Here is a 23977-nt window from a genome sequence, read left to right on the forward strand (position 1 = left end):
ACAGACCCCAGGAGTATGAGAGCAGACCAGGAACCAGCCAGGAGGAAGCATACAGGAACCAGGACATTTAAAAAAAAAAAAGAAAGTGTCGCTTCAGTGCAGAGGAGCAGGAAATCCTGGTGAAAGAGGTGACGGAACACCAGCACCAACTTTTCATCACCTCCAAATTGCCACTCAGTAGGAGAGAGGCCATCTGGAAACAAATTGTGGACAAGATTAACAGTGTGGCTGAAGAATGCCGGACAGTCACAGAGTGTAAGAAACGCTGGCATGACTGCAAACGTAGGACCAAAGAGAAAATGGCCAGGAACAGGAAGGCAGCAATGCAGACTGGAGGGGGGAGTCCAGCACAACAGGAGGCCCTGGACCACATGGAGGAGATGGTCGCAGCCGTCATCCCGGAGGAGATCGTCACAGGGATTCAAGGACTGGACAGCGCAGACTACCACGACACTACGCACATGCAGGGTAAGTCGCATGGGGAATCATGATACAATAATGGGGACTGTAAGCAGGGGGGGGATACCTACTACACAATGCATGTAAGTCAGCACATATATGAAGTGGCATGGGAAAGGGGCACGGCAGGGGGGCATGCCCAGTACTGACCGAAGCTGGGGCACGACAAAATACAGCAACAACAACAGTCCCACGGGGACATCCTGTAATTACAACAAGAGAGCCAAGGGAAAGCAGTGACAGGTGGGAAGGACACTACCTCAAATCCACATCCAGGCACTTATATCGCAAAATCTATTCTACATCAACTAGGTCCCTATCTGTAATGCAGTAGCAAATACAACAACTGTAACTTAACTGCAAACACAGTTGACAATAACACCTCTCATCTCTGTGCAGCTATAGTACCAAATGGCAGAAACCCCACCCTGGAACATACATACCTAAATTAGGGGGTGAGGGTGACATCTGCAATTACTCCTAGAAATAAGACAAAGGTACCAGTACACTCAAATGCCGAATGTCCATAACTGACACATACATAAGCCAAAGTAAACAGCAATAGGAGCCACACAGCACTAACGATACACACATGCTGCATACGTCAGGGTCCCTCACGTGCCTGGCTAACAAGGCTACATCACTAATGTCATACTGCTCAGACAACAACATTGAGGAGGGGACACAGGCAACTGGTCACTGAAACACACCTGCAAAGTCGGACAAACAAATACGACCTTAATACGATAAACAGGCCAATCCAATTCAAAACACATCACCCAACATCATCTCAAAACATCAAGAATGTTTACATCCATACCACATCCTAACATTGACATGCATAGGTAATGCCACGTTACATGTACAGATCATGCAATGTGAATAAAAAGTGTATGGGGCAGGGCCTGAGAGGCAAGTGTGCTGCCAGGGCAGTCACAACACCCACAGTCAGTCAAAGTGTAGTGTGGCAAGTGAAACGTATACTTTGCGCATTAGCCTCAGGCTGGAGGCCTTTGTGCATCTTACCCTGAATGTACTTATACTCATTTGCTCACATCTAACTGCCTCAGAGCAATTTGCACTAAATGATTCTCATTGCCCTTCCTATCAGTTAATGTAGCAAATAGTCAGTCCTAAGGTGTTGTCAATTAGTCAAATCACACTGTTTTGCCTACTTCTGCACTGGAGTTTGCCAGAACATATTCACTCTGTGCCCCAGTCAAGGATACCGTCTGGTACGTTGCTGATAGATGTGGTAGGGGTCAAGGTTTGGCATTCCTGCGTAGGGAAACTTTGTCATCACCATGACATATGTCTTTTACATTCACTCCCTTGTCCCAAGACACGCATGGGGGAGTTTCCAAACAGAAAATAACAACTAGATGCTGCCTGCCTTGCTGCTGATGCACAACCAGATCCTAGCCCATTCCTCTGATATGAGGGATGATGTCTCCCCTGTGATTCTGACAGGCAACCTCCAAACTTAACAAGCTGTGCTATACATAGAACATGCAGGGGGAGAGTAGAAACAGTTAGGCACCATGAAAGCTGTGTACTAATGTATTACTCTCCTGCGGACTATTTCAATTCTAACAGTGTGTATTGTTTGTGTAATTGGGGCTCACACCTAAATTCCTACAAGTCAGTTGTACAATGAAACTTCATATCAAACTAATACTGTCTTTGTCTTTTGTGTATGGGAACATACCGGAAAAGATACAAATGTGTAGGACCTGAGTGACCACCACTTCCCTGAGAAGTTCCAAAGATGTCATGCGCTCGGATGTCTAAACATTCCTTTGATGTGGGAGACCAGAGGCACTGCTAGTTAGTCTTAGCTACATTGAATATCTGGGTGACAGAGTTATTTTCAAGTGGGTCAAACTTAGTCCCCCACACCATTAGCTATCCTGCTGCCTAGAAAGCCAAGAATCACATGTTGGATAATGAGAGCCCACCCTACAAAATGTCCCTCCATAACAATAGTGAAACACCGAGTGAGGAGTAGGAGAAAAAAACGCCTATTCCTAAATAATTACAAAGCAACACCTAGAGGCGACCAGGCAGACATGTCTGAAAGATCCATATCAAACATGTGACACACAGGTGGGCCATAGGCCTACAACAATGCCCTATGACGGACAGCAGATACCTAGACAAACACAGAGTACAATGTTAAGGCATTCAAAGGCTTGTATCTTACTGCAAAATTGTCACAACACAGACACACTAATTGTACCCTGTTTCATTGCAGAGGAACACGGATCTCCTGCTGATCTGCCTGTCCATGAGTTCTCTGATGACATGGATGACGAGACCATCAACCTCCCACAAGAGACCATTGACATGGTCCTTGAAAGCCTCCAAACCCCACCTTCAGTCACAAGGAGGAGCACAGAAGAAGCAGCCACCACAGTAGAACCACCCGCCACCCCAATTGTAAGACCTGCCAGCTCCAACACAGCTGAGGACTCTGACGACACTGGCACCAGCTTCGAAAGAACTGTCGTTGGGGTCCAGCGGGAGCTGGCCAAGGAGGTGCGGGTGGGGATGCTAAATATGGCAGCCAGCCTTGAGGGGGTGCGTTCGTGCATGTTGTCAACTGCTGATCAGGCAGCTGCAATGCAAGCCAGAAATTTTCTCTTGGAAGATATTTCAAAAACACTGAAGGAAATTGGCACAGCTGTCATCCAGTTGACACAACAACTCAAACTGCAAGCCACTCAACGTGTGCACGAATGCAACATAGAACCCCTCAGGGCCGACCTGGCTGCCTACCATCGGGATGTGGCTGCCATTCTGAAAAACCAGCAGGCCCTCCTTGCTGCAGTACTGCCCTTCCTTACTCAACAGGGATCAGCCCCCGGGATGTCTGCCTCCATGTCTTCTAACACTGAGGTGTGTGTTGCCCCTTCACAACCAACAACAACAAGGACACACCAGGCAACACACACATCAGAAGAAGAAGACATGGAACAGATAACATTCACACGCAAGAGTACCCGGAAGCCCTAGTCCCTGCACCATGCCCTACTCTGACCAAGGTCCTACGTTTTGACACATGCCAGTCTCACTACAACTAACCTCAATGACTGTTCGCAATCCACTGTATGACTTGTCCACCTTGCCAGTGAATGTTTCTCTCCTACCATTTGGCATTTCATGTTCCTCTGCACTGTCTGTGACATCACCCCAGCATGTCAGGAGCATCATCCACACCCCTTCTGTAGGATCACCATGTAATAATGCACCAGAAAGGAGTCAGCAAACATGGTGAATGGACATTTTGCACAACACCACTTATAAATAAATATCACTTGCACACCTATTGTGTTTCTGTGTCATTTCAAAATTCAACTGTGCAGTAGATAACTCCAAAGTGGCTGTGTGGAAACCATGTCGATTCTCTATACTACTGTCCTGATTTCATGTATACTGAATCATCTGTGCAGTGGCCAGGATTGCATCATAGCTTTACTATACTGAGGAAAATAACTGATGAAGGGACTAAGCACACACAATCATGCTGTGTTGGACAGAATGATGCACCATCTATAGCTATTCTACACAACTAATGGTGGCTGAGAAATGTAGGCACCATGCAATACTAAAATTTGAAATTATGCTGTAGAATGAAAGGAATGATAAACAAATTACACTGCATCAATCACCCTTACGGCGTATACTTCCATGAAGGAAAGTCATGCTGAATCAGTACACACATGATGTAGGTCAGCAATGATAGCAACAAGACAAGAGTGTGAACAAATCATCATCTATAAAGCTCTCCCTGAACTTCACAATGCTGTCCGACCTATCTATTTACCTACAATAACAAGTCTGGAAGCACTCTTTGTGAAGTAGGATACATACCAACCCCAAACCTTGATGATCAATGCACACTACCAATGGTGGCTCTCCAACATGGTGGATACTTACCAAGTTAGCACATGGGTAGCTGGCATGTTAAACCTCATAAGCCTGGGGATAGGGAGCATGGAACACAAATGTCATACTTAACATTTCTGCTACACTGATGTCAAGGCCATGAAAAGGAAGCACCTAACGCATCAGGTAAAGGGTTAACAATTTTTTTATTTAAAAGTAGTAATAAAAGAGGCAACTAAGGGAAAGGTAAACCTACACTAATCTAACCTGACTACTACTAACCCACAACTGTCCCTAAATAACCTAAGCTAAACTTACTCTACACATGTAACGAAATGATCTAAACATCAACCCCCCACCCACCATTAAGAGACAAGACACATGCAGGACAACACTTACTAACCTACACACATACTATACTATCCTAAACAAACATATATTTTTTCGTATTTTTTATTTTTTATATATATATATATATTTTTTTTAATTAAACAGGAATCCCAACATTGCCCCCCACCCACCCACCCACACAAAAATATTAGATAGAAAGTATAAGGACCCCCCCACCCTCTTACCTAACACTAACTAAGCTAATTACCTATACTTATCCTATAACTAACCCCCCAAACCCAACTAACAGTATGAAAAGAGGAAAGAGGGGAGAGGGGATGGGTAAAAGTTCAGGAGGGCAAAATAACTAAAGATTTGCCCTCTGAAGTGTGCGCCGGATTGAGCGCACCTTCTTTGTAACCTCCGCCATGTCCTCCGTCAGGTTGTCCACCTTTCGAATTAACCTGTCTAGTTTCCTAGACAATGCCTGGAAGGCTGCAGGGTCAATTGGAGGGTCACTGCTGGTCTGCGTGCCGGTGGAGGTGGAGATTGTCGCTGGAGTGGAGTGGCCACGGGACAGCCCTGCTCCCAACACACGGCTGGGTCCAGGTCTTGAGGAAGATGGCTGGTCCGTCGCTGGGTCCCCTTGGGCAGACCTGGTGGTTGTAGGTGGCACCGTTGGTGGAGCCTGTGGTGTGGCATACCACGCCCCGGAGGCCCGATCGGAATTGTATCTGCGGGCCATCCTCCGATACCCACACTGCACCTGCAGGATGTGCCTGTACCTCATTGCCCTGCGCTCAAAATGGTTGCGCTCTGCGGCACTCAGGTTTGCAGCTGTGAAGAGAAAAGGGAAATATTCAGCATTGAATTTACAGTGGGTTGAATCCCACAATGGCTCATTTGTCCATTACTAGAAATATATTGTATGCAGCAATTGTTACAACATAGTTCACGGAAATGCTCAGAGGAAGTACATGTGAATCATGCATCCCTAAGGTCATATCACACCTAGCATATCCATGTCTCTACATGATGGATGACATCACCCTAAACTACTCATCCAAATCATACCTAAGGCATTTGACATTATGGCACCAGCTCTTCCGCATACTGACTTCAGTACATATGTCATTCTATGTGATTACACTCACACTCCTCACTCAATAGCATTTTTAATTAGTTGTGTGCTAAGATTGAACCCCTGGCCCAGAATCATGTGTCCACACTAGGTGTCAGATGTAGGAATTTAGGAAAATCCACTAGCAAATTGCAAAGCAGAACGGTGTCTCTGACACCGTCTGCGAGTCGCTATGGGGTCCCTAAAACCCACCTCATGAACATCAATGATGTGGGTTCCAAGTTGCCCCACCTTAGCAACATGGGCACTCACGGGGATGGTGGCCTGCTGGGACCAGCAGAACTCCATAGACGTGACTGTTTTTAAATTAAGCAAGTTATTTCTCCCCAAGTGTAGGCCGTTTACCGGAAAGAAAAATGAGCTGCAATTATTTTTAAATCACAACAATTGTACTTGGAAATTTTCACGGTAATTATTGGTCCCTTAGACCACTGGCTTTTTTGCGCAGGATTTTTTTAGTCCACTCACAAAGGCTGAAGCTTTACAATGAGGACCCCTTCCAGTCAGCAAGGTGGTTACCATCCACTTCAAGTGGATGATAACAGCTACTCACTTTGCAACCACGTACTCGGTTGCAAATGGGATTGCCTACCACTGTGATTTGCAAGTAGGTCTGGTAAAACTCTTCATTATATCAATTTTGAAAAGCATTTTACTCATATGTACATGACCACCAAAGACATTTTGGATTAGGAAACAGAGGTTTGCAAATCCCACACAGATATTTATGCCATTTGCAACGTGTAGACATTTTTCTCACTCTGGCCCAAGGTACTAACTCAAGTCACAAAAGGTGTTAAGTACGTGTAACATACTGGTTGCTACAGTCCTAGGTACCCTGTTTCACAGTAACATCCCAGTCTTTGTGGGTGGTGTGGGAAGAACAACCAACAATCCCATGCTCAATGCACACCCAGGAGTGTACAGAAAGTTCAACAATTATGTACCTTCACACACAACACCTATGAAGGGCTAGCAACACGTTGTAGTCAGCCCAACCTTGTCACATCCCAGGTCCACACATGTCAAAATGTTATGACTTAGCCCAACATAACATACTATTAGTGAGGCATGTTTAACAACACACACAGGGGAGGTAGTACACCCATTCACATGATTCAACTGAACACCTAGGGCATTGCACTCAAGTCACACACACTTCGAGTTCACCTTGTGGAAGTACATGCCCATGGAAGATCCAACCTACAGTGTACACAGTCCATCCTCAACTAGGAAGAAGCACTTGTCATCAATGCCATGTGCCTAAGCTATCTGGGAGACTGTCAGTCTGATATGCAGACTCAGTTCATGGCAAGTCCCTGACCAAGTCTAACATTGACCAGTCTATTCCAAATGAGTCATACCATTCCCAATTGCCGCCATAATTGAATGGGCTACAGCCCCTCAATCTGAGAGATGACTACGTATTGCTTTGCAGAAACATTATTCAAATTTGATATCACACTAAAAGAACAAAGCCAATGAACGGCCAGCACATCAAATCATGAATTCTCTTGAACACACAGTAATCCATCATGCGTCATTACCAAACAATGTAAATAGCACTCAGGCGACACTCAATGTAGGTATCGGGGTCGTCAAAATGGGCCACCTCTCCCACGGTGTACGGGGCTGGTCCACCTGTAAAGCATGAAACAAAGATTATACTCAGACTGGGTGAACGGACAAAAGATTTCTGTTACAATGACACTGTGTGAAAATGACATGGTAATGATAGACTTTCACACATGCTCATCCTGCATGGATCACTTTGTATTCAACATTAACATTGGATGAGTCTCCTGCTCCAGTGTCACACCCTACTACACTCATGCAGTGGTCAGGACAGTCATGTGTCGTCCAAGTTAATCCTCCATTAGTATGCCCCAACAATAATGTTATCCATACATCTCAGCATGTGCATCCCCGAGAGACATTCCAAAACTGGTTCCATGAGGACTGCATGACCACTCACAATTAAACAGGCTATTTGGACAGGGTCAACAGACAGCAAACAGACACACATGTGACATATGTGTGAACAACATGACTAACTTCATGTGACGTGACGGCAACACACATGTATAGCATCATCATGTGTTTCCAATTTTCTGTCTAGCTATGGCGTCTGCATATGTAGGTATGTTGTTTCTACATGACGTACTCACTGGCCATTATGACCAGTGGAGTACAAATAGAGCCGTTCACGTGTTGCTTTTCTGACACAAATGCAACACTACATTACATGCAGCTACAGGCATCTGGTATGTGTTGCAAAAATGATCCATCGGACTGGTAGCATAGGTCTTCATATACATTCTGCAACAAATACACATTAGGACACATATGTATACCTTTGTAGCGCAGCATTTGAAACATTTTGGGACGCAGAGAGCATAATACAATAGATGTTGAATTTATAAAGCTGTCATTGCGTGTACATGTGTTGCAAGAATGGGGATTAATGTGTATAACCATGGGCCTAGGTTTCCCTGGCATTACACACACTCAGCTACTTATTTTGCAGATTCGCTAACAATCATCACATGTTCACACACCGATTTCTGTCATTCCCATGTAATTGTTTTTTACTCACCAACATGGCCACCAATCTGGAGTCCCAGGTGGTCCAGCAGGTCCTGTTCCCTGGTGATCAGATCTGCCCAGCGGTGCTTGAGTTGGTGTACATTCCTGAGACTCCCATAGACCCGGACCAGGTGATGGCGCACCTTCTCCCACCGGATTTTCCTGGCCTCCGTGTGATACCCCTGTATCACACGGCCCCCAGCTTCCAGCATTAGTGGGAGGAAATGGCTTACGAGCCATATGAACCCCCCCAATTCGTCTTCCCCCATCCTGGACAGGCGAGGCCTACCTGACATATTGAGAGGGATAAGAATGTACCAACAAAATATAAAATATAAAGGGGGAAATGGGGAAAGGTAGAGGTGTGAAAGAAAAAGGAGAAGTAGAAAAATAGCCCAACTAACCCCCCAAACTATGCTACCCACAACAGACTCCCACAGACAATACAAACTATCACAGGTATAGACAAAATAACACTAAACAGACTGAGACAATGTGATACAACAATAATAGATTGACACTAAGACAAAATACAAGGCACACAGGACACTAGAGCAGTAAAACACAGGACAACACCTTTCACACAACCACATAGTCTAGAGAAATCTGAGACTGCAAAGTGAAAGTGAAAGTTACCTCCCAGTACAGATTTTGTAAACAGGATATCCTATTACATCACTTCCTGCATAAAATGGCCGCCGTTTTTATTTTCCCGTTATGCGTCATATTTTCACGCATACTCAGTTGTGCGTCAAATTTTTATGACGCATTACAGTGCACATGATGCGGAGTGAAAAAATATGATATGAATATTAATAATTAATACTGTACATGAAATGAGCAATATATTGTGCATGTAGCGTCAATTTCACCACGCATACATCATGGGCGTCGTTTTTTTTACACGTACAGTGGTGCACATGATGCGGAGTGAAAAAATATGTTATGAATATTAATAATTAATACTGTACATGAAATGACCAATATATTGTGCATGTAGCGTCAATTTCACCACGCATACATCATGGGCGTCGTTTTTTTTACACGTACAGTGGTGCACATGATGCGGAGTGAAAAAATATGTTATGAATATTAATAATTAATACTGTACATGAAATGACCAATATATTGTGCATGTAGCGTCAATTTCACCACGCATACATCATGGGCGTCGTTTTTTTTACACGTACAGTGGTGCACATGATGCGGAGTGAAAAAATATGATATGAATATTAATAATTAATACTGTACATGAAATGACCAACATATTGTCCATGTAGCGTCAAATTCACCACGCATACATCATGGGCGTGTTTTTTTTTACACGTACAGTAGTGCACATGATGCAGAGTCAAAAATATTGTGGATGTAAATAATATTTTTAAGGCGAAATATCAAGACACTTTTGGATACATTTGTATCTGACTCTGAATTGTGTGCACTCATGTACGTGAACAAATTATGACGGCCATGCTGTATGCGTAGAATATGGAGCAAATTTATCCAAATGTCTTCATGTGTTTAGCTTTGGAAAGGTGATTTGTCATGGTCAAACGGTGCGATGTGAGACACATTTGTGTTTGTATATGACAAATGTCCGTACTTTTATATATAGACGGCCTTCACACTGTGATGTTTGGGATACGTTAACTAATGTATTGACCATATTTGACAACATATTTGGTGTAATTGCTGATGGCTATTTTGAAATGATGTTTTTGATACCATTATGTATTCCGTCTCCAAAATGTGCCCACCTTTATGATGGGGATGCTTTTATCTGTAGTCCTAACAGGGAGTGGGAGAGTCACTTTTAGTTTTTATGGGGCTGACCATGTCCCATTATGATTTTGTGTTTTATATTTGTGTAGGACTTGTGACATGGAGGCCACACATGTGCCTTATGCATGTGTTTAGTTCACAAGTACATGATTCTTGTATGTTTTGGGGGTGGTAGAGGTGGACTTAGGCCCCCAGCACCCTAGGATTTGACCATCCAGAATAGCTACTGTATCCATGGAGTATTTTTATCATATCATGGCAAACCTGCAGCAGCGGGCTAATGTAAGGCCATATGGTATGAATGACTGTTGACCATTCATTCATCTCATTAGCCCATTTGACGTTTGCAGTAATGATGATTTGGAGCTAAGTTGCATACCATTTTCATATGACTAAGTTTGCAAGACTCTCAGCGTTCACGATGTGATAATGCGAATAATTTTTTGCTTGTCTGTGTCCCTTTCTGCATAAACTGGTTTAGTGTCATGTTACAATCTTCCTGCTAGGTTCAAACTGGGACACAACTGTGATGGTCTACTTTCAAATATTAGGTTGGTTGTATGACATATGTGTACATGTGTGTGGGAATGTGGATCCAGTATGACCTGTCTGTGTGTATGTTGTCACTGTAACTTCAAGGTCTCCTCCTGAGTTAGTGGCAGCTGATGTTGTTGCAATTGTGTATTGCTCACATCATACACTTGAGAGAAGCCATTGATGACATGTTCACGTACACATGGATGGTCCCACCCTGTCTCTGAACACGTGTGATGTGACTTTCAAATGATCTCCAATTTTGGGCTGGATGAGAGACTGTTTCTGTTGTTTGGATCCGGCATGTGTAATTGTCACATTTGTACTCTTGTTGGGCTCTGTGTATGGTAATGTAACATGTCACATCCTACCCTCTGTGCATACAGTTGTGATGTTTATTTTTGGTGTGATGAATTTTAATGGCATTCTTGATCAATGAGACGACATTCATCTTCAGCTATTTCAAACTAAAGGTGGTCAGAAATGAATAGGCCAAAGCATGATGTGGTGTTTGTTATCTGTGTTTATTTACAAGTGTGGAATACAAGTGATTATAATAACTTAAGTAAAAAAATTGTTCACAAGCTGTTGGCGCCTACGCACTCCTGCTGCGGTGTTAGGTTGTTCCCCCTCCTGTTGCAGGCCAGCATCCTCCTCATCATCATCCTCAGGCATGTCTGGGTCCGGTTCAAGGAGGGGAATGTTCCTTTTTACAAAAATATTGTGTAATATGGCACAAGTGAGTATGATCTTGCAGACCATCTCTGGGGAGTATAGTAGGCTTCCGCCAGTGATGTCAAGGCAGCGGAACCTTGACTTTAGGATCCCAAAGGTCCTCTCCACAATGCTGCGTGTCCTCTTGTGGGCGTCATTGTATGCCCGCTCAGCAGCAGTATTTGGGTTCCCATATGGTGTCATTAGCCAAGGCTGGATGCCATACCCCTGATCAGCTGAAAGAGAAACACAGAATGGTATCAATTAGATGTAGGAGGCACTGTTGTACGTATCTTTGATGGCAGTAGTTGTGTTGTGTTGTCTGTGACTATTTTGTGTACTAATGTGACAACCTATGGTTGTTGGTGGAGACTTTGGCATTGTTTTTTTTCCTTGGCTGAGCAAGTGTTTGTTGTCTAACTGTTTGTCAGCAGGATGTATTGGTTTCTCAAGTACAGTGTGCCCTCCCTTGCATTGTGACTTGTGACACAGGTGTCCGTGTGTCCTCACTGGGGGTGTGATGATAGTTCCATGCAGAGTTGAAACATGAAAGGGTATTAGAAACGTTCATATGAACATACCCAGGCCATCCCATCCCTTAAAAGTTATGCATTGTATTAGTGTACAGGTTATTGTGAGACTTCCAATTTGCAAGGTGACATTTAGGCAACCACAGTCATGAATGTCTTCACACTAAGCTGTGGAGTAAATTCAAATGTGTGAGAGGTTCAATGGTGACTTGTGACACATGACTAGTGATGTGAGTACCTCAGTGTGTTCCTGTCTAGGTGTTGCTATTGTGGTGTATGTGTTGTTTATCCTTGAGGGTTTCTGTGCAGTGAGTATATAAGTAGATTTTTGTCCTTACCAACAAGTAGTCCATTGCCATATCGTCCATCCTGGAAGTGTTGGTTGATGGTGCAGTGACGGAAGATGAATGCGTCATGTACACTCCCAGGATATTTAGCCACAATGTTGCTGATCAGTCCTTGGTGATCGACTATGGCCTGCACGTTGATGGAATGTGTGTGCTTCCTGTTGCGGTAGAGGTGTTCACTCGCAGCAGGTGGCACAAGGCGTACGTGTGTGCAGTCGATTGCACCAAGGACATGCGGAAAGCCACTGATGGCGTAGAACGCCTGTTTTGTTTCCTGCTGCTTCTGCACTGTGTTAGGGAAGCAGATGTGGCGGGGTGTCAGTCCAATGATGGCATCCAGTACTTTAGGCAGGAATGCGGAGAAAGATGGTTGTGAGATTCCACCAACCAGGGCACCAGTTGTCTGAAACGAGCCACTTGCCAGCAGGTGAAGTACGGCAAGCAGCTTTGTTTCGGTTGGGATAGTGCGTGGAGTCACTAAAGTGGGGGCCAATTGCTGTTCAATATTTGTCAGCAGCTGCTGAATGGCCTGCCAGTTCAACCGGTACCTCTGGATGATGTCTCGTTCCCTGAGGCCATGCAGGGTTGTTCTTGGGCGGAATATCCTCTCCTGCCTTCTGCGCTGTCTTTGGGGTCCCTGCTGTTGTTGTTGTGGCTGCTGTTGTTGCTGCAGGGCTCTGCGTCTACGTGCACGTTGAAGAAAAAGCACCTCCATGTCTCCCTATTGCTGCTCTGCTGCTCTGCTGCTCTGCTGCTCTGTTGTTTGTTCTGTGTGTTCTGATTAAGTACAGGTGTGTTTGCCCCATTTTAACGCCTGCCCTGACCCAGGCGTTAAAATTTCACGATATTCGTGCTTTGCGCCATTTTTTTCCGCCGCCTGCCGCGCGGGAGTGATTTTTGCCCTGGAGCATAAATACCACGCACCGCTATGTGCATCTGTTTTTGGACGGGAACGCCTACCTTGCATCTCATTAACGCAAGGAAGGCGTTCACGCAAAAAAATGACGCTCTTTACTCATACTTTGGCGCTAGACGCGTCTAACGCCAAAGTATAAATATGGCGTTAGTTTTCTGCCGAATTTGCGTCGAATAAAATGACGCAAATTTGGTGCAAACGGAGTATAAATATGCCCCTTGGGGCCATTTTTATACTTTTTGACGCAAAATTGCGCGAACGCAATTTTGCGTCAAAAAAATTTGCGCCGTCTAACGCCATTTGGATGCGCCATGCGGGCGTCAAATTTATACTTTGACGTACGGCAGCGCGACCAACAGGTGGGAGTCATTATTTCGTGACGCAGACAGCGTCGGTCTGTCGTAAAGGAAACCAACGTAAATGCGACGCACATCACTGTGGGTCGATTTACGACAGCGCAATCGTGAAAACGCCGTTTTTTTTCACGCAATTGCGTCACATTTTTGTGCGAAAACTGCCCTTTCAGGAGAGGAGACCCAAAATGGATCCTAGATGCCCCAACAGACCCCAGGAGGATGAGAGCAAACCAGGAACCAGCCAGGAGGAAGCATACAGGAACCAGGACATTTAAAAAAAAAAAAGAAAGTGTCGCTTCAGTGCAGAGGAGCAGGAAATCCTGGTGAAAGAGGTGACGGAACACCAGCACCAACTTTTCATCACCTCCAAATTGCCACTCAGTAGGAGAGAGGCCATCTGGAAACAAATTGTGGACAAGATTAACAGTGTGGCTGAAGAACGCCGGACAGTCACCGAGTGTAAGAAACGCTGGCATGACTGCAAACGTAGGACCAAAGAGAAAATGGCCAGGAACAGGAAGGCAGCAATGCAGACTGGAGGGGGGAGTCCAGCACAACAGGAGGCCCTGGACCACATGGAGGAGATGGTTGCAGCCGTCATCCCGGAGGAGATCGTCACAGGGATTCAAGGACTGGACAGCGCAGACTACCACGACACTACGCACATGCAGGGTAAGTCGCATGGGGAATCATGATACAATAATGGGGACTGTAAGCAGGGGGGGGATACCTACTACACAATGCATGTAAGTCAGCACATATATGAAGTGGCATGGGGAAAGGGGCACGGCAGGGGGGCATGCCCAGTACTGACCGAAGCTGGGGCACGACAAAATACAGCAACAACAACAGTCCCACGGGGACATCCTGTAATTACAACAAGAGAGCCAAGGGAAAGCAGTGACAGGTGGGAAGGACACTACCTCAAATCCACATCCAGGCACTTGTATTGCAAAATCTATTCTACATCAACTAGGTCCCTATCTGTAATGCAGTAGCAAATACAACAAATGTAACTTAACTGCAAACACAGTTGACAATAACACCTCTCATCTCTGTGCAGCTATAGTACCAAATGGCAGAAACCCCACCCTGGAACATACATACCTAAATTAGGGGGTGAGGGTGACATCTGCAATTACTCCTAGAAATAAGACAAAGGTACCAGTACACTCAAATGCCGAATGTCCATAACTGACACATACATAAGCCAAAGTAAACAGCAATAGGAGCCACACAGCACTAACGATACACACATGCTGCATACGTCAGGGTCCCTCATGTGCCTGGCTAACAAGGCTACATCACTAATGTCATACTGCTCAGACAACAACATTGAGGAGGGGACACAGGCAACTGGTCACTGAAACACACCTGCAAAGTCGGACAAACAAATACGACCTTCATACGATAAACAGGCCAATCCAATTCAAAACACATCACCCAACATCATCTCAAAACATCAAGAATGTTTACATCCATACCACATCCTAACATTGACATGCATAGGTAATGCCACGTTACATGTACAGATCATGCAATGTGAATAAAAAGTGTATGGGGCAGGGCCTGAGAGGCAAGTGTGCTGCCAGGGCAGTCACAACACCCACAGTCAGTCAAAGTGTAGTGTGGCAAGTGAAACGTATACTTTGCGCATTAGCCTCAGGCTGGAGGCCTTTGTGCATCTTACCCTGAATGTACTTATACTCATTTGCTCACATCTAACTGCCTCAGAGCAATTTGCACTAAATGATTCTCATTGCCCTTCCTATCAGTCAATGTAGCAAATAGTCAGTCCTAAGGTGTTGTCAATTAGTCAAATCACACTGTTTTGCCTACTTCTGCACTGGAGTTTGCCAGAACATATTCACTCTGTGCCCCAGTCAAGGATACCGTCTGGTACGTTGCTGATAGATGTGGTAGGGGTCAAGGTTTGGCATTCCTGCGTAGGGAAACGTTGTCATCACCATGACATATGTCTTTTACATTCACTCCCTTGTCCCAAGACACGCATGGGGGAGTTTCCAAACAGAAAATAACAACTAGATGCTGCCTGCCTTGCTGCTGATGCACAACCAGATCCTAGCCCATTCCTCTGATATGAGGGATGATGTCTCCCCTGTGATTCTGACAGGCAACCTCCAAACTTAACAAGCTGTGCTATACATAGAACATGCAGGGGGAGAGTAGAAACAGTTAGGCACCATGAAAGCTGTGTACTAATGTATTACTCTCCTGCGGACTATTTCAATTCTAACAGTGTGTATTGTTTGTGTAATTGGGGCTCACACCTAAATTCCTACAAGTCAGTTGTACAATGAAACTTCATATCAAACTAATACTGTCTTTGTCATTTGTGTATGGGAACATACCGGAAAAGATACAAATGTGTAGGACCTGAGTGACCACCACTTCCCTGAGAAGTTCCAAAGATGTCATGCGCTCGGATGTCTAAACATTCCTTTGATGTGGGAGACCAGAGGCACTGCTAGTTAGTCTTAGCTACATTGAATATCTGGGTGACAGAGTTATTTTCAAGTGGGTCATATTTAGTCCCCCACACCATTAGCTATCCTGCTGCCTAGAAAGCCAAGAATCACATGTTGGATAATGAGAGCCCACCCTACAAAATGTCCCTCCATAACAATAGTGAAACACTGAGTGAGGAGTAGGAGAAAAAAACGCCTATTCCTAAATAATTACAAAGCAACACCTAGAGGCGACCTGGCAGATATGTCTGAAAGATCCATATCAAACATGTGACACACAGGTGGGCCATAGGCCTACAACAATGCCCTATGACGGACAGCAGATACCTAGACAAACACAGAGTACAATGTTAAGGCATCCAAAGGCTTGCATCTTACTGCAAAATTGTCACAACACAGACACACTAATTGTACCCTGTTTCATTGCAGAGGAACACGGATCTCCTGCTGATCTGCCTGTCCATGAGTTCCCTGATGACATGGATGACAAGACCATCAACCTCCCACAAGAGACCATTGACATGGTCCTTGAAAGCCTCCAAACCCCACCTTCAGTCACAAGGAGGAGCACAGAAGAAGCAGCCACCACAGTAGAACCACCCACCACCCCAATTGTAAGACCTGCCAGCTCCAACACAGCTGAGGACTCTGACGACACTGGCACCAGCTTCGAAAGAACTGTTGTTGGGGTCCAGCGGGAGCTGGCCAAGGAGGTGCGGGTGGGGATGCAAAATATGGCAGCCAGCCTTGAGGGGGTGCGTTCGTGCATGTTGTCAACTGCTGATCAGGCAGCTGCAATGCAAGCCAGAAAATTTCTCTTGGAGGACATTTCAAAAACACTGAAGGAAATTGGCACAGCTGTCATCCAGTTGACACAACAACTCAAACTGCAAGCCACTCAACGTGTGCACGAATGCAACATAGAACCCCTCAGGGCCGACCTGGCTGCCTACCATCGGGATGTGGCTGCCATTCTGAAAAACCAGCAGGCCCTCCTTGCTGCAGTACTGCCCTTCCTTACTCAACAGGGATCAGCCCCGGGATGTCTGCCTCCATGTCTTCTAACACTGAGATGTGTGTTGCCCCTTCACAACCAACAACAACAAGGACACTCCAGGCAACACACACATCAGAAGAAGAAGACATGGAACAGATAACATTCACACGCAAGAGTACCCGGAAGCCCTAGTCCCTGCACCATGCCCTACTCTGACCAAGGTCCTACGTTTTGACACATGCCAGTCTCACTACAACTAACCTCAATGACTGTTCGGCAATCCACTATATGACTTGTCCACCTTGCCAGTGAATGTTTCTCTCCTACCATTTGGCATTTCATGTTCCTCTGCACTGTCTGTGACATCACCCCAGCATGTCAGGAGCATCATCCACACCCCTTCTGTAGGATCACCATGTAATAATGCACCAGAAAGGAGTCAGCAAACATGGTGAATGGACATTTTGCACAACACCACTCATAAATAAATATCACTTGCACACCTATTGTGTCTCTGTGTCATTTCAAAAGTCAACTGTGCAGTAGATAACTCCAAAGTGGCTGTGTGGAAACCATGTAGATTCTCTATACTACTGTCCTGATTTCATGTATACTGAATCATATGTGCAGTGGCCAGGATTGCATCATAGCTTTACTATACTGAGGAAAATAACTGATGAAGGGACTAAGCACACACAATCATGCTGTGTTGGACAGAATGATGCACCATCTATAGCTATTCTACACAACTAATGGTGGCTGAGAAATGTAGGCACCATGCAATACTAAAATTTGAAATTATGCTGTAGAATGAAAGGAATGATAAACAAATTACACTGCATCAATCACCCTTACGGCGTATACTTCCATGAAGGAAAGTCATGCTGAATCAGTACACACATGATGTAGGTCAGCAATGATAGCAACAAGACAAGAGTGTGAACAAATCATCATCTATAAAGCTCTCCCTGAACTTCACAATGCTGTCCGACCTATCTATTTACCTACAATAACAAGTCTGGAAGCACTCTTTGTGAAGTAGGATACATACCAACCCCAAACCTTGATGATCAATGCACACTACCAATGGTGGCTCTCCAACATGGTGGATACTTACCAAGTTAGCACACGGGTAGCTGGCATGTTAAACCTCATAAGCCTGGGGATAGGGAGCATGGAACACAAATGTCATACTTAACATTTCTGCTACACTGATGTCAAGGCCATGAAAAGGTAGCACCTAACGCATCAGGTAAAGGGTTAACAAATTTTTTATTTAAAAGTAGTAATAAAAGAGGCAACTAAGGGAAAGGTAAACCTACACTAATCTAACCTGACTACTACTAACCCACAACTGTCCCTAACTAACCTAAGCTAAACTTACTCTACACATGTAACGAAACTATCTAAACATCAACCCCCCACCCACCATTAAGAGACAAGACACATGCAGGACAACACTTACTAACCTACACACATACTATACTATCCTAAACAAACATATATTTTTTTGTATTTTTTATTTTTTATATATTTTTTCTTTTTTTTCTTTTATTAAACAGGAATCCCAACATTGCCCCCCACCCACCCACCCACACAAAAATATTAGATAGAAAGTATAAGGACCCCCCACCCTCTTACCTAACACTAACTAAGCTAATTACCTATACTTATCCTATAACTAACCCCCCAAACCCAACTAACAGTATGAAAAGAGGAAAGAGGGGAGAGGGGAGGGGTAAAAGTTCAGGAGGGCAAAATAACTAAAGATTTGCCCTCTGAAGTGTGCGCCGGATTGAGCGCACCTTCTTTGTAACCTCCGCCATGTCCTCCGTCAGGTTGTCCACCTTTCGAATTAACCTGTCCAGTTTCCTAGACAATGCCTGGAAGGCTGCAGGGTCAATTGGAGGGTCACTGCTGGTCTGCGTGCCGGTGGAGGTGGAGATTGTCGCTGGAGTGGAGTGGCCACGGGACAGCCCTGCTCCCAACACACGGCTGGGTCCAGGTCTTGAGGAAGATGGCTGGTCCGTCGCTGGGTCCCCTTGGGCAGACCTGGTGGTTGTAGGTGGCACCGTTGGTGGAGCCTGTGGTGTGGCATACCACGCCCCGGAGGCCTGATCGGAATTGTATCTGCGGGCCATCCTCCGATACCCACACTGCACCTGCAGGATGTGCCTGTACCTCATTGCCCTGCGCTCAAAATGGTTGCGCTCTGCGGCACTCAGGTTTGAAGCTGTGAAGAGAAAAGGGAAATATTGAGCATTGAATTTACAGTGGGTTGAATCCCACAATGGCTCATTTGTCCATTACTAGAAATATATTGTATGCAGCAATTGTTACAATATAGTTCACGGAAATGCTCAGAGGAAGTACATGTGAATCATGCATCCCTAAGGTCATATCACACCTAGCATATCCATGTCTCTACATGATGGATGACATCACCCTAAACTACTCATCCAAATCATACCTAAGGCATTTGACATTATGGCACCAGCTCTTCCGCATACTGACTTCAGTACATATGTCATTCTATGTGATTACACTCACACTCCTCACTCAATAGCATTTTTAATTAGTTGTGTGCTAAGATTGAACCCCTGGCCCAGAATCATGTGTCCACACTAGGTGTCAGATGTAGGAATTTAGGAAAATCAACTAGCAAATTGCAAAGCAGAACGTTGTCTCTGACACCGTCTGCGAGTCGCTATGGGGTCCCTAAAACCCACCTCATGAACATCAATGATGTGGGTTCCAAGTTGCCCCACCTTAGCAACATGGGCACTCACGGGGATGGTGGCCTGCTGGGACCAGCAGAACTCCATAGACGTGACTGTTTTTAAATTAAGCAAGTTATTTCTCCCCAAGTGTAGGCCGTTTACCGGAAAGAAAAATGAGCTGCAATTATTTTTAAATCACAACAATTGTACTTGGAAATTTTCACGGTAATTATTGGTCCCTTAGACCACTGGCTTTTTTGCGCAGGATTTTTTTAGTCCACTCACAAAGGCTGAAGCTTTACAATGAGGACACCTTCCGGTCAGCAAGGTGGTTACCATCCACTTCAAGTGGATGATAACAGCTACTCACTTTGCAACCACGTACTCGGTTGCAAATGGGATTGCCTACCACTGTGATTTGCAAGTAGGTCTGGTAAAACACTTCATTATATCAATTTTGAAAAGCATTTTACTCATATGTACATGACCACCAAAGACATTTTGGATTAGGAAACAGACGTTTGCAAATCCCACACAGATATTTATGCCATTTGCAACGTGTAGACATTTTTCTCACTCTGGCCCAAGGTACTAACTCAAGTCACAAAAGGTGTTAAGTACGTGTAACATACTGGTTTGTACAGTCCTAGGTACCCTGTTTCACAGTAACATCCCAGTCTTTGTGGGTGGTGTGGGAAGAACAACCAACAATCCCATGTTCAATGCACACCCAGGAGTGTACAGAAAGTTCAACAATTATGTGCCTTCACACACAACACCTATGAAGGGCTAGCAACACGTTGTAGTCAGCCCAACCTTGTCACATCCCAGGTCCACACATGTCAAAATGTTATGACTTAGCCCAACATAACATACTATTAGTGAGGCATGTTTAACAACACACACAGGGGAGGTAGTACACCCATTCACATGATTCAACTGAACACCTAGGGCATTGCACTCAAGTCACACACACTTCGAGTTCACCTTGTGGAAGTACATGCCCATGGAAGATCCAACCTACAGTGTACACAGTCCATCCTTAACTAGGAAGAAGCACTTGTCATCAATGCCATGTGCCTAAGCTATCTGGGAGACTGTCAGTCTGATATGCAGACTCAGTTCATGGCAAGTCCCTGACCAAGTCTAACATTGACCAGTCTATTCCAAATGAGTCATACCAGTCCCAATTGCCGCCATAATTGAATGGGCTACAGCCCCTCAATCTGAGAGATGACTACGTATTGCTTTGCAGAAACATTATTCAAATTTGATATCACACTAAAAGAACAAAGCCAATGAACGGCCAGCACATCAAATCATGAATTCTCTTGAACACACAGTAATCCATCATGCGTCATTACCAAACAATGTAAATAGCACTCAGGCGACACTCACTGTAGGTATCGGGGTCGTCAAAATGGGCCACCTCTCCCACGGTGTACGGGGCTGGTCCACCTGTAAAGCATGAAACAAAGATTATACTCAGACTGGGTGAACGGACAAAAGATTTCTGTTACAATGACACTGTGTGAAAATGACATGGTAATGATAGACTTTCACACATGCTCATCCTGCATGGATCACTTTGTATTCAACATTAACATTGGATGAGTCTCCTGCTCCAGTGTCACACCCTACTACCCTCATGCAGTGGTCAGGACAGTCATGTGTCGTCCAAGTTAATCCTCCGTTAGTATGCCCCAACAATAATGTTATCCATACATCTCAGCATGTGCATCCCCGAGAGACATTCCAAAACTGGTTCCATGAGGACTGCATGACCACTCACAATTAAACAGGCTATTTGGACAGGGTCAACAGACAGCAAACAGACACACATGTGACATATGTGTGAACAACATGACTAACTTCATGTGACGTGACGGCAACACACATGTATAGCATCATCATGTGTTTCCGATTTTCTGTCTAGCTATGGCGTCTGCATATGTAGGTATGTTGTTTCTACATGACGTACTCACTGGCCATTATGACCAGTGGAGTACAAATAGAGCCGTTCACGGGTTGCTTTTCTGACACAAATGCAACACTACATTACATGCAGCTACAGGCATCTGGTATGTGTTGCAAAAATGATCCATCGGACTGGTAGCATAGGTCTTCATACACATTCTGCAACAAATACACATTAGAACACATATGTATACCTTTGTAGCGCAGCATTTGAAACATTTTGGGACGCAGAGAGGGGGCGACTTAGCATAATACAAATAGATGTTGAATTTATAAAGCTGTCATTGCGTGTACATGTGTTGCAAGAATGGGGATTAATGTGTATAACCATGGGCCTAGGTTTCCCTGGCATTACACATACTAAGCTACTTATTTTGCAGATTCGCTAACAATCATCACATGTTCACACATCGGTTTCTGTCATTCCCATGTAATTGTTTTTTACTCACCAACATGGCCACCAATCTGGAGTCCCAGGTGGTCCAGCAGGTCCTGTTCCCTGGTGATCAGATCTGCCCAGCGGTGCTTGAGTTGGTGTACATTCCTGAGACTCCCATAGACCCGGACCAGGTGATGGCGGACCTTCTCCCACCGGATTTTCCTGGCCTCCGTGTGATACCCCTGTATCACACGGCCCCCAGCTTCCAGCATTAGTGGGAGGAAATGGCTTACGAGCCATATGAACCCCCCCAATTTGTCTTCCCCCATCCTGGACAGGCGAGGCCTGTCTGACATATTGAGAGGGATAAGAATGTACCAACAAAATATAAAATATAAAGGGGGAAATGGGGAAAGGTAGAGGTGTGAAAGAAAAAGGAGAAGTAGAAAAATAGCCCAACTAACCCCCCAAACTATGCTACCCACAACAGACTCCCACAGACAATACAAACTATCACAGGTATAGACAAAATAACACTAAACAGACTGAGACAATATGATACAACAATAATAGATTGACACTAAGACAAAATACAAGGCACACAGGACACTAGAGCAGTAAAACACAGGACAACACCTTTCACACAACCACACAGTCTAGAGAAATCTGAGACTGCAAAGTGAAAGTGAAAGTTACCTCCCAGTACAGATTTTGTAAACAGGATATCCTATTACATCACTTCCTGCATAAAATGGCCGCCGTTTTTATTTTCCCGTTATGCGTCATATTTTCACGCATACACAGTTGTGCGTCAATTTTTTATGACGCATTACAGTGCACATGATGCGGAGTGAAAAAATATGATATGAATATTAATAATTAATACTGTACATGAAATGACCAATATATTGTGCATGTAGCGTCAATTTCACCACGCATACATCATGGGCGTAGTTTTTTTTACACGTACAGTGGTGCACATGATGCGGAGTGAAAAAATATGATATGAATATTAATAATTAATACTGTACATGAAATGACCAACATATTGTCCATGTAGCGTCAATTTCACCACGCATACATCATGGGCGTCGTTTTTTTTACACGTACAGTGGTGCACATGATGCGGAGTGAAAAAATATGATATGAATATTAATAATTAATACTGTACATAAAATGACCAACATATTGTCCATGTAGCGTCAATTTCACCACGCATACATCATGGGCGTCGTTTTTTTTACACGTACAGTGGTGCACATGATGCGGAGTGAAAAAATATGATATGAATATTAATAATTAATACTGTACATAAAATGACCAACATATTGTCCATGTAGCGTCAATTTCACCACGCATACATCATGGGCGTCGTTTTTTTTACACGTAGAGTGGTGCACATGATGCGGAGTGAAAAAATATGATATGAATATTAATAATTAATACTGTACATGAAATGACCAACATATTGTCCATGTAGCGTCAAATTCACCACGCATACATCATGGCCGTGTTTTTTTTTACACGTACAGTAGTGCACATGATGCAGAGTCAAAAATATTGTGGATGTAAATAATATTTTGAAGGCGAAATATCAAGACACTTTTGGATACATTTGTATCTGACTCTGCATTGTGTGCACTCATGTACGTGAACAAATTATGACGGCCATGCTGTATGCGTAGAATATGGAGCAAATTTATCCAAATGTCTTCATGTGTTTAGCTTTGGAAAGGTGATTTGTCATGGTCAAACGGTGCGATGTGAGACACATTTGTGTTTGTATATGACAAATGTCCGTACTTTTATGTATAGACGGCCTTCACACTGTT

This window comes from Pleurodeles waltl, chromosome 2_1, assembly GCF_031143425.1.
Source record: "Pleurodeles waltl isolate 20211129_DDA chromosome 2_1, aPleWal1.hap1.20221129, whole genome shotgun sequence".
Lineage (NCBI taxonomy): Eukaryota > Metazoa > Chordata > Amphibia > Caudata > Salamandridae > Pleurodeles > Pleurodeles waltl.